The following is a 9,757-nucleotide window of genomic DNA, read 5'->3' on the forward strand; positions in this document are numbered from 1 at the left end:
TCTTCTGACACTTGCAGAATACACTGCATTTTACCATTGCTGCACGGCAAGGACAAGTTACACGAGCACATTTGCCGCAAATACACACCACACTCCAACATGGCTCCAATGATCTCCATGATGTCAAAGGAAGAAGGTTTCCATTCTCATGTAGAAAACCATAGTCTAGTGGGTCTAGATCCGCTGTTTTTGCCTATCCAGAACATGAATGGTGGCATATGCATTGAAGAAAGGTAAATGTGAGGTTCTAAACCTTTAGATATTGGTGGCAGACTCTGGTGTGAAGCTGACTTTGAGAAGTGAAACTGATGTGCTCTGAGTTGCAGAAAATTACTGGACCTGTTTCCAGCATCTATGACTTGCACCAAGTACTGTTCTGCCTGCTGGATAGAAGAAGGACCTAGTGGAGTTGTTGCGCCAAATCCTTGCAAGTAAAACCACAGGTTTGGCCTTCAGGGCTGCTTTCTTTGTGCCTATTTTACCCAGGGGGCCGGGATCACTCTCATTGTGGCCTGTACACCATCCGTGATAATAAAAACACGTAAAAGGGTAGTTTTTGTGGGTAGGCACGATACGCCATGGCGTATCGTGTTTAGGGTGTCAAAAAACATGAAAAACTGGAAAAAAGGGTAGCAAAATTGCAATTGCTAATTTACTGCGAAATGCAATTTAGGGTATGCAATTTTGATGCAAGGAATAAAATCGCTGTTTTGGGTGTGAAAAGAGGCGAGTGTGACCGGTTTTATGGTATCGGTTTAGCCAAGGGTTCAATCCTTGTTTAAGGTGCTCTTCAAAAGTTGATTATCGCGGATGGTGTACAGGCCACAATGGGTGTGACCCCGGGCTAGTTTACTGGTGATGTCACATCCTGTGAGGCTAAGTAGCGCATGAAGCACTGTGCACATCTGAGGGCCCAATCTTGCATACAGAATGTGGACAAAACGGGTAGTGTTGCCTCTCTCTGCTCTTACCCACAGTTCCTGAAGACTCTCGTGAAGAAAGGTAGCTATATAAAACAACAGAGCAACTGTTACATCAATATCGCTTGGATATAACAACGCATGTTTTGTGACCAGCTCGGACACAATCTAGGACATGCATGGGTATAGGCCCTACAGAGATCTGCCTCTTCAACTTGAGACTGCAGGTGCTGCATGTTATATTCTGTTCCATTATGGATCTTTATGCACTTCCACTTGTCACTATCAATGCATAGCTGGCGAAGAACAGTTGGCTCTTCATGCATTTCCATGGACCTATCACGCAAGAATGCATACCCTAGTGTTTCAAGCAGCAGTGTATTTTGGCTGAATGACCAGAATGTTGACAAGTCCTTTGGAATTGGTGTAGATAGCTCAATTGAGCTCAGTACCACTTGAGTTGCGCTGCATATCATCAACCTCTCTGTATCTTTCACCGATGGGTCGTCATGGTAAATGTCAAAGATATAATCGCATCTGTCATGGTGATGATACAGAGAGGTTGTTTCTTCTGCAAACTTTGAAAGCATATCAGAGAAACTTGTAAGTCCTGATAGAGGCATTCTCCGGATTGCTGCCATGACGTCAATCAGGAAGGCTGAGTCATCTTTATGCCGGTAGCAATAGTCATCAGGCTTGAGGGTTTCTCTAATTCCCGAACAAGTTGGCTTCTTTTCTGGTTTGGTCATTAAACCGTCATCACCAAACAGCAATGGGGGAGGTACGACATTATAGGTCAGAAATTCAGGATGGCTGTCCACCCCTACTGCGTCCAAGTCTAACATAGTAGTATTTTGTGGTTCTTTGACCCTAAAAACATATGTTTAGACACCAACGCCAGGTCTATGAACCTCTAACGCTAAAGTTAAAGTCAAAAGTAGTCAATTTGGTGGCCATTTTGAAAAGCGCCATCAATAGAAAAGTTAATCATATTCTATTAGTCTATACTAGCAGTTTTTTGAGGTGTTTCTTGATCCTGAAAACGTATGTTTAAACACCAACGTCCGGTCTCTATGACCTCTAGAGCTGAGATAAAGTCAAAATTAGTCAATTTGGCGGCCATTTTGAAAAAGCACTCACAATAGAAAAGTTATTCACATTCTAAGTCTGTTCTTTTAGTTTTTTCTGGTTCCTTGACCCTGAAAACATATGTATAGACACCAAAATCATGTCTCTATGAACCTCTGGAGCTAAGATATAGTCAAAATAGTTAATTTGACGGCCATTTTGAAAAACGCCTCTACAGAAAAAAAGTTAGGCAAATTCAGATCGATCACCCAAGTTTTCTGAAAGCCCTGGACTTGTACAACAATAAAATCATGGTTGACCGAGTACAACAGAGATGGCCACGAACTCCCCCATAGAGCCAGGAGTAGTGATGTTTCTAATGAGCCCATTGACTGATTTACATAGTTGGGTGATGTGAGCAGACATACACATTTGACGATCAAAGACAACCCCAAGGTTACGAACAGAAGTGGATGGAAAAATTTCCACACCATCAAGAATAAGGCTAACATTGGCAATATTTTTAAAATGGTGGGGAGATGCTGCCAGAAAAAACTCGGGTCTTTTCTTGATTTAGTTTGAGCTTGTTTTCAATCATCCAAGTCTGTATGTCTGCAACACATCGGGCGAGCTTCCATAATGCACACACTACATCACCAGGAATAGTAGGATCTACCACCAAATAAATCTGGGTATCATCAGCATATATATGGTATTTTACATTATGCTGACGTAGGATTTTCCCAACAATATGAGTATAATACACAAAAAGCCCAATGGCCCAGTTACAGACTCTTGAGGGAGGCCATACTCCAGATGCATATCGTTAGAATAAGTACCTGATACCAGTATTCTAAATGATCTATTTTCAAGATATGAGCTGTACCAGTCATAGGCAGAACCTCCAATACCAAAGTCATCTCTGAGCCTCTGCATTAAAATGTTGTGGTCCACCGTGTCGAAAGCTGCTGAGAGATCTAACATCAACAGCAAGACAACCTTTTGATCATCTAAAGCACGCAAGATGTCATTTTGGACAGAGACTAAGGCCGTTTCAGTACTGTGTTGCCCTCTGTAGGCAGATTGCATAGGCTCAGAAAGGTTATATCACACATGTACCAAGGGTCATTATGTCCCAAGTCCATTGCAATCCATTGATTAAAGCATCAAATTGTCAAAAGAAGCCCAAGGTTAACATTGTTTTCCAGACACTTACACAAATATACACAGGCAACAGAGCTAATTTTATAGTCCTCTTTTTTGGCAAGGACAGTACATGTAGTTATAACAATTAATCATAATATACAAGAAACAACAACAAAATCAGCAAATCACTAAAACATCAAATGAACATACACAAACATAGCTATGCAGTAGCTTTTCTATCTTCAATACTTGTGCGATTCATTTGTTGCAGTCAGCATAATATTTTGTGTGACACAAAACAACATGTGATGTTACTTACCATAGAGTGTAATGTATTCCACACACCTTTCTACAACAAGAGGAATGTCACGACGACTGGCCTGAAATCATTGAAATATACATGGATGGTGTCAATTTTGGGACAACCGAATATACTAGATTATTATTCTCATAACAGGGACGCTGCTAGTCTATATGTACTTTTTGTACAATAATAATTATACAAGGCCTAAAATTTGGCAAGAATCAGATAATCAATTGTTCCCAAATCGTATCCATTCTGTACGCTGTAAGTTATGGTGATCAGTCGATTCTCACATTATTCTTGCCACACAAGTTTGTGCGAATCAATTTTAATTCAAGCCAAGTGCAACCAAATTAAACCCCCTGATAAATTAATCAGGATTCATAACCTCCATGTATGATGCCATACATGCATCCCAATCAAATTGTTTGTTAGGTAATCAATGCATAAACAGATCCGTCAATTACATGCAAATGTGACATGTCAAAGGATCACATGGCACAATAACTTTCACATGCGTGTATTCTATGTGACAACAATTCACGCATACACAACAAACCCTATTATTTACCCTGTGCAAGAGAATAAGATCTTGCTATTTTGGAAAATGAGGATGCTTCCGGAAGTGGCGGTTATGAATATTTAGGTTAATAAGTTTACCTCATTTTATGTCAGGTATTGTAAAAATCTCAACGGTTTACTTTGGTAAAGGCAATGCACAAAATCTATGTGAAAAACTTTCATTGCAATATAGGTGTTTTTCAGAATTTGAGTTCAACATCTTTTTCTATGGCTCTAATAGTAAACCAAAAATATATAGACTTACATTGATGTATGTGATGAGGTCTCCACCGAAGAGCTTAGCATTCACCACAGAGTGCGGCCTCCTTGATAGCGTCTTTTTATTATCAGGAATGTGTCTCCTATTAGCAAGACAAATTGAAATAAAATGGTGTTGTTATTAACCAAACATATGCAAATCCTTACATTGATGTATGTGATGAGGTCTCCACCAAATAGTTTTAACATTCACCACAGAGTGTTGCCTCCTTGATAACATCTTATTTTTTATCAGGAATGTGTCTCCTGTCAACAAGGCACATTGAAATAAAATGGTGCTCCTATGCATTGTAAGTCTTTCTTGCAAACTAAATTTGCAGTTTGGAAAGAACTTTTTTAATGTTTAATTTCATAAAATTCAGTATTATGAGTTATGGCTGTTTATTAGTTGTTGCATCCTTGTTTTAAGTCTACAATTATTCTCCTTAATAATCTTGTAACTACAATGTAATCAAAAAATTAAATTCAGTAGAATTATACTGAATGAATTCAATTAGCTTTGTCCACTAGTTCATCAATCTTAGCAGTATAGCCAACTGATCTGCTTCTTTCCAAGTTCATCATTACATAAGGTTCAGTAGCACATGACATCAAGAGTTAATGGGCCTAAATGTGTTCAATATAACTCTGTGATAACTACAATCCAAAGAACAGGTTTCAAGGAATGATAGCAAGGTATACACTTGAACTTCAAAAATAAAAATAATGAAAACTAAATATGAAAATAGAAAGTTACATACCTGTGTTGAACACCTGCTTTATCTGAAATCCAAATAAGAGATAAGGATAAATGAATATGACTTGTTAAAACATTCCTAAATAGGACAAGCCTCACACCTCATGAATGACTTCAAGTGATAAATGACCTTTTGGTTTGTCACAATTAAATGGCTTAAAGGAGCTTCTGTGATTTGAGTACCAAGTTTTTTTAAAGAAATCAAGAATATCTGTGTACAAAGAAGGGAGTACTTTCTAAGACGCATTCATATATTATATACACCCTCGTGATAGGTTTACCTGGATACTACAGATCACAAAATGCCCCAGTAAGTTTATTTTCCTTTGTAAGATGCACACCATGCAAAGTCCACACATTTATGGTATGTCATGCATGGCTGATGTCCAACTCTTTAATCCATATATCAAGTTTTCAAGAGAGATGAAGGTATAATTCTCAAATACCAATGTTCATTGCTGTTTGTCTTTTAAAGAGGATACATAACCGCTACTTCTTTCAGGAACCCTAAACATTTTCTGTGAAGGATGATGCACGGTTCCACCCTGATGCAAGGAGAGCCTCAAACTGTTATGACATGAAAGGAAGATTTACATAACTTTACACAATGTTATATGACTGGTTGAATTCCCATTCATGCATGCTGCCAGATCGAGGCTCTCCTCGCTCATGACGGAACCATGCAATGGGTGAATACAATGCTGTCTTGCAATCTACACCTATACTCAATTTATTGCAAGTTTTTATGTCCAACTTGAACTTGGGTCTTCTTTCTTGTTGTCCATTTTTGTTCTTTTTTTCACTTGATTGCTCAATTTACAAATGTAAGTAGCAAATAGGACATCTTTGAGGGCATGCACCATTCTATTTCACCCAGGTATAATGTGGGCAAGTCTTTAATATTGAAAATTACTACTGAGATTCCATACAGTGGGTGTTTCCTCATAAACACACTCCTTATATCCTGACTAGTTATAATTGACAAAGAAATAAACTATCATGATAATATGGGAGGTCAATGAAGCAACTGGCAAGAAGCAATACATGTTATCAAATAGTGATGATGTTATAATAGTAAAGGATGAGTTTTACCTATACTAGTTTGGTTTAAACACATTTGCGCTTAGGGTTCACAACTGAAATAAATCCTTAAACTAAAGCAAAATTTGTACCAATCTATACTACACTAATACTAATTTATGGGCAATTTGATATCAGCTTGGTGTCTGCAGATCAAGATTTTGCTTTATTTTGCTTTGCCCTTACCTCCCTCTGCCAACTACTAAAAGCAAATTTTGAATTTTCTCTAAAAACAAGACATAAAATGATAAAACTAGCTTGATATTTAAATTAAAAAAGCACATTTACTGCCCTTCACTGCTTCTATCATTTTGACTCTAAATTTGTAGTTCTATCCAAAATATTTGTTGACTATTAATAATGAATGTGCATTGGTAAGAATATTTTGTGAGGTGAAAAACCCGGATGCTGCATTCAACAAAAATGAAGCAGAGTTGAATGGACATTTCATCTTTCACAGAAACCACTTTTCTTTCCACAGCACAAATGAAAAACATTCATTAATCATCATATATACAACTTCATTTGTTTATAAGTACATCCTTGTCATAACGCTCACTATGTGACTTTGATTCTCTTATGATCCACTGCATCACTTCAATATTTCTAAATGGGCCCAAAATCATCCTCAAAGAACAAAATAAAGTCTCATATCGAGGCGTGATATACCACAAATCAACACCTGCCATGTTTGATCAAAAGAACGGCATTGGCAAATAGAATGGTACAAAATGCATACTGAATGAAACAAAAATGAATGGTGTGAGATGAACGAAAGTAGCGAAATGGATCATTTAATGAAATCCTCTAATCACATGACAAGGATCTACTTAGGTGGCACGTGAAGCCAAATATGTCTTTACAGCCTGAAAAATGAGTAGTATTCTAGTTGAAATCCATACACTCCCTATGGAAGATGTGACCTAAATCTTCCACACAGGAGCATGAATTTCAAATGGGGTTTAATGAATGGGTGACATGTCTTCTATGGGGTGTATAGATTTCACTTGGAAGAGTCCAATGCACTAATATTCCCTTCACAAGTAGCTCAGAACCGACTGATTTTTATTCAGAAAATAGAAGAGAGATTAAATGTTATATAATAAACTTAGTTCAGAAGAGAGATTACATAATGTTATAAAAGAGTGTCAATAATGACATTTATTATCATTATTATTACTAAATTATTCCTTTCTCTAATTCTTGTTCTTATTACTGTTAAGAACATTGTTCTTTATCTAATATCAGTTAAAAATAGTATATCATGAGTCAAGTACCAAGATGACCCCAAAAAGGTTGATTGATTATTATAAACACACACATGCCTATATTAGATTTGTTAATGTTCATACAGGCATGTTTAACACACAATGAGTAGATACAGGTATATCCTGGAATAAATGACAGACAAGATTCACCATGGTCAATGCTGTAAGGTTTGACTTTTTACTCATTCACCAAAGTCACTAACATGGTTATGTAAGTCATGTATGTATTGGAATGGGAAAATGCAAAAGCTGCATAATGCAAATCAATTCAAAGTCAAACAGAAATAATAAGGAATGAAGTGTAGTGTTTCATGACAAAATGCAAAGAAATATGACCATTGAGAAGGCAACTGACGGACAGGCAAAATCGTAGCAGGCGAGTGAGGGGATATCAAATGGTTGCTAAGTAACAACACAAACTTGCCGGTTTCTATATACTATATTCATGTTGTTCTTGTGATCCTTCATCTGTTATTTTGTCTGAATTGAAAGCAATAGTAAGCTTGGTGACATTTTCTTTAACAAAATCACACAACTTGAGCCTTTTGAAAAGCAGCAGTAAAATGGGATTTAAATCAATAATAGATTGAAAAGATTTATGTTTTTTAGCCATCTTGAGGCTGTTTTTGTGTAAAGAGTAATGTCATGAATACATGTGGTTATCACATCTCCAAATCTATATTTAATTCTCTATCTCTAAATTCATATATTATTTCTCTTGACTTGCAAAAATAAATTAGGTGATGTTGATCTTAATGCTTTTCATGATATGTGTGATTTACTATAGGTGACCAAAATTAATTGTACTGTGTTACCTAAGTAGAAAAGCTCATATCTTTTATAATTAATAAAACTGACTTAAATTAAAACCCCATTTTATTGTATGTTATAGATATGATGTTTTAATGGCTACACCTGCAGACTGAAGGTGTAAATAAAAACAGTATTAGCCTTGGAGGTAAAAAAAATAATTATAGGATTTAACTTGACACACCTGTCAGCCTGTCACCTGTAGAATAACCTAAAGAAACACTGCTGTAAATTTAATTACCTTTATTATTCAAAATTCTCCTCTCTGTTATCAACATCTATATCTTTATATCAAGACACCCAAAAGAAACTGATCTGGGTAAATGTTTTACTTACCAAACCCAAGTGCTGTTTTCAGAAGGTCTCTTTTGACTTTGTTCGTAAGAAGCTGATTGCTCTTTCTCCAGGTATTCTTTGTATTTCTGCAAACAACAACATTATAATGCACTCAATAATACTATTTAACCTCAATGATAGTGGGAAACTTTCACACTGGTAATTCATTTTCTCACAATTATGAATACTCATATAATTCGGGAAGTACAATACATGTAGGTTCATAACCCAAGGTTTATCATTCAAAAAATTTCCACTAAACTTCCATATCACAAACTTTCATCTTACTATAAATAGGGAAATGTTGTATCTATCTATCTATCTATCTATCTATCTATGTATGCCTATAAAGGCTCCGTCAGTTTCGATCCAAATGTCGCCAAATTCATACGGGAGATCGATGAATATACGGGAACGTGTTTAAACTTTATTTGGTTGAAAAGCGGTCAAGAATTGGCTGCAAAAACAGTGAAAATGTGGTCCGTTACATCCAAGGTAAACAAAAAGAGGAGTCGGGTTACTAAGCTAGGCCTGCGCGTCAAAGACGGCGTATCTTAATGTTGAAACGCTTGCCACCAGAAGAAAAGCAGCGATACTGCCATGTGGTAACGCAAAGCTTTACTCTACGCCATGGCACGCCGGTGTAAACGACGAGAGTCACGTAATGAAATGATACGAATCCAATTTGACGTAAGCGTAATAAATACGGAAACAGATGTGTGTAAAAAAGTACAAACAACATGAAGAGGTAGGCCTACTGAAATAAAAAAAAAAGAAAACAAAAAGAGGACAAACAGGCTGTACGCGTATGTGGGTTATACTTAGTCAAAAAATGAACCCGGGAATAAAATAGGCTAAAGAAGGAAAGAACGAAACTCTTCAGGCAATGAAAGAAAAAAAAAGCTATAATAAAATCAGGAAGTAAAAAAAAAAAAGCTATTAAACTTAGGACAGAATTAAATAAATAACATGACAGAATTAAATAAATAACATGAAAGCGTGGAAATCACAAGCTTGCGGCAAATAAAATAGGAAGGTTAAATGAAATGTAAGAAAGGACAGATTGAGAAAAATAACGGGAACGGGGTTGAATAAATAAAACACAGTAACGGAAAATCTTGAAGCTTAGCAGCAGAATTTTTTAAATGGAACACAAATTGGCTCATGTAGAAAAAAACTAAAAAGAAAGAAAGAAGTTAAAATGGAAACGTAGGGTTTGGGGATGGTTGTGGTTCAGATAAATAAAATT

At 36.4% G+C, this 9,757-nt stretch overlaps 1 long non-coding RNA gene across 1 annotated transcript; it reads right to left on the reverse strand.

The window, feature by feature from the left end:
- Nucleotides 1–3,452: 3,452 nt before the first annotated feature.
- On the reverse strand, nucleotides 3,453–8,539 carry LOC140145654 (uncharacterized). Its single transcript, XR_011858111.1, has 4 exons — nucleotides 8,509–8,539; nucleotides 5,019–5,040; nucleotides 4,265–4,361; nucleotides 3,453–3,514 (listed from the first exon to the last, which is right to left on the reverse strand). It is a non-coding gene; the product is annotated as an uncharacterized lncRNA (long non-coding RNA).
- Nucleotides 8,540–9,757: the final 1,218 nt, after the last annotated feature.

Source organism: Amphiura filiformis, unplaced genomic scaffold, assembly GCF_039555335.1.
Source record: "Amphiura filiformis unplaced genomic scaffold, Afil_fr2py scaffold_519, whole genome shotgun sequence".
Classification (NCBI taxonomy): domain Eukaryota; kingdom Metazoa; phylum Echinodermata; class Ophiuroidea; order Amphilepidida; family Amphiuridae; genus Amphiura; species Amphiura filiformis.